Genomic DNA, 3633 nt, shown 5'->3' with positions numbered 1-3633 from the left:
CAATAGCAAAGACTTGGAACCAACCCAAATGTCCATCAATGATAGACTGGATTAAGAAAATGTGGCACACATACACTATGGAATACTATGCAGCCATAAAAAAGGATGAATTTATGTCCTTTGTAGGGACGTGGATGAAGCTGGAAACCATCATTCTCTCAGCTAACTATCACAAGGACAGAAAATCAAACATTGCATGTTTTCACTCATAGGTGGGAATTGAACAATGAAACACTTAGACACAGGAAGGGGAACATCACACACCAGGGCCTGTCATGGGGTGGGGGGAGGGGGGACGGATAGCATGAGGGGATATACCTAATGTAAACAACAAGTTAATTGGTGCAGCACACCAACATGGCACATGTATACATATGTAATAAACCTGCACATTGTTCACATGTACCCTAGAACTTAAAGTATAATAATAAAAAAAATTGCCAGACTGCAATGTACAAGGATAGAGAAAGGAATCCATGACTCAGAGGGCTAGATGGTGGTGTTTTCACGCTATTTTGATATATACCAGTTTTGATCATGCTTTTTCTTTCAATAAAAATATTAAAAATTGATATTAAGAACATTATGTAAAGTCACACAACTAGCAAATGATCAAGCATAAACTCTGAACTGTCTGATGGTAAATTACATGTATTTTTTACTTTAGCAAATCCTTATCTCCATCTGGTGAAATTCGACTGATATTTCAATGTCCTGTTTAAACATAAGTCATTTCCACAAATTCTTTTCTGACTACCTATACTAGAATTTTCTGACTACCTATACTAGAATATATTAAAATTGGTTTGGCATACTTTTAACCTTTATAACTGTCTGATCATCTTACAAAATTTACTATATACTTCTATGTATTCTAAGTATTCCTGCTTCTTAACCCCTTCACCTGTATTGCACTCAAGAACTCTTCATAAATAAATGCAATAATCAATGAAGATGTGGGGTACTAATGCCTATGGATTGCATTTGGGGACAATTAAAATGTTATAAAATTAGATGGTAGTGATGACCACATAATCTTGTGAATGTATTAAAAATTACTGAGTCATAAAAGTTACAAGGGGGCATTTTATGGTATATGAATCGTATCTCAATTTAAAAGGTAAAACATGACACTTTTTAAAACCTATTATGTTCAGTCATGTGAAATTGCCATTTTTATCCATCAAAATGACTGAATCAACAATATATGAACTGAATCATATGGTTGGTTCTAATATTAGTAGCAAGTGACTCCCAATAATCTGATAATGTGTTTCTAAGAGTAACATTAATAATTCTAGTTGTGATGATTTCTCAATCCTGACGTCTCATCCAGGAAAAGAAAGCAAATAATCTCCTTTGCATTTTTGATTTCTCACTCATAAATCCTCTGTTTCTTATACTAGTGGATCTTTGCTTGATAGTTATTGAAGATAGTGAAACCTGAATTCTAATAATTTCAAGACTCAGGTGCTTGAAGTCCCCAAACTTTCCAGTATACAGGATTCTCAGAAATTCTAGGATAAGTATATCAGCTACTGACAAAATGTAGGAAACTCACAATCCCTGAGTAGCAATGGTCACATGCTCTGATACAATTCTTCAGAAAATGTGGAGGATAGTAGCACTTCTCAGAAATTACAACAGAACTTATGTATATTTAGGAAAGCAGCTGTCCTATGTGAACATAAATAATGTATGTGCTGCTCAGAGAAAGATTAGAAATGCTTAAATTGCAGAAAGTGAAAAAAAAGGCAGAGTAAAGAAAATATCATAAGATGAATTGGTTCAGTGGACAGGATCATTCATTGAAGGAATATTTAGTTTGTGAAGATTTCTGTTTCCCTAGAGAAAGTTAATTTGGAGAAATATTTGGTCCATTTGTTATTAAAGATGTTTGTACGTTAAGGTATAAAGATATCATTTCAACTTTGCATTATGTCTCTTGAGCAGGTGGTTACATTGTCCATCACATTTATTGACAGAGTGGGAAATATGAATATTCAAGGGCATACTGGCAGAAGAGTAGGAACAATTTTTGCATTATACTTTAAATTATCTAATAAAAACTATAGAAGAAAATAAAGATATGTAAAAGACCCCGAGGTCAAAGAGTGTGTACTTCACCTGTACCCTGGTGCTCTTTCACTCTCTCTTACTCTGTATGATTTTCTTTAGAATATTCTACTCTAAATTCTGAAGGGCATAGCCTTGTGAATCCAGTTTGTCAAGACAACATGTAGTTGAGTACACTTAAATATAAGTTGACTTATTGTTATGCAGATTGTGGTGTATGACTTTAAAAACTGCACATTTTCTCAACAGAAAAATGTACTTTGAAAAAAAATGATATAAGTGTTAGTACTATTAAAGACACAGCATTATCACTGTTTTCTATTATGTTGCAATAGCATGGTGTAAACCAGAAATAAAATTCTAAGCCCTCCAACTGACTGTATGAATCCTTCCTCTCAGCCAAGGGGATTCCAATAAAACCTGAAAAACTAGTTCCGGCCATGATGGGAAATGGAGGTTGAATATGCCTCATTATACTCTCCTCCCTTCAGAATTCAGGCACAACTGACCAGCATTAACATTAAAACACAGATCTTAAGACTGATAGAATAGACTCTTTGTAGCAATAAGATACCAAATTCCAATCTGATTCTAGTATAGCATCACATGACATATAGCAGGCCCTGAGGGAAACTGAAGTATTTTACCATAAAATACATTTCTCACATACTTTGAAATAGTCCGGCAGAGGTGTTTCTTGTGGGGGAAATTTACATTATATAGATAATCTTCTTCCATTTTCAGGTCTTTTTCTGAGCCTGAAGAGACTAGTCGAGAGTCGCAGTTTTTAAAGGTCTCAATGGGAAACATTTGCCATCTATTGTCTCTAAGGGTGGCCACATATGAGACTTCATCTGTATAATGAGAACCTTGGTCTCTACAACCTATATGGCATCTTAACCCAGACTCTTCTTTCTACTGATTCCAGATCTTTAGATAATAATTTACCTCTTTCAACCAATTGCCAATCAGAGAATCTTTGAATCCACCTATGACCTTTGATCCCCTGCTTTGAGTTGTTTCATCTCTTGGGATCAAACCAATGTATACCTCACATGAACTGATTGATGCCTTTTGTCTTCCTAAGATGTATGAAACTAAGCTGTAACCCAGTCACCTTGGGAAATTGCTCTCAGGACCTCCTGGGGCTGTGTCATTGGTCATGGTCCTCACATTTGGCTCAGAATAAATCTCTTGAAATGTTTTACAGAGTTTGTCTTTTTTTGTCAACAACTGTATTGTAAACTTTTTGAGGCAAGTGTTTTTTCTTATAATGTTCTATCTTCTTTAGCATCTAGTTCAGAAGTGGGCAGGTGATAGTTTCTGCATTGATACCATAGGATATCTTACCTTTTCTCTTCTCTGAAGTAATCCTGAGGTGAAAGAACTCTGGAATGTGAGTTAGAGAGCCTCAAAGCCTGAGTTCCTGACCTGTGTAAACATTATTTTTCTCAAATACAACATAAGTTATTTGGACTAGTTTATTTCTTAGTGCCTAACATTTTATATTTATGCTTACTTTCTGCTCACCTTGTCAATTAATAATGCAATTATAAT

Source organism: Mandrillus leucophaeus, unplaced genomic scaffold (assembly GCF_000951045.1).
Source record: "Mandrillus leucophaeus isolate KB7577 unplaced genomic scaffold, Mleu.le_1.0 Scaffold1175, whole genome shotgun sequence".
Lineage (NCBI taxonomy): Eukaryota > Metazoa > Chordata > Mammalia > Primates > Cercopithecidae > Mandrillus > Mandrillus leucophaeus.
This window is presented reverse-complemented; position numbering follows the sequence as displayed.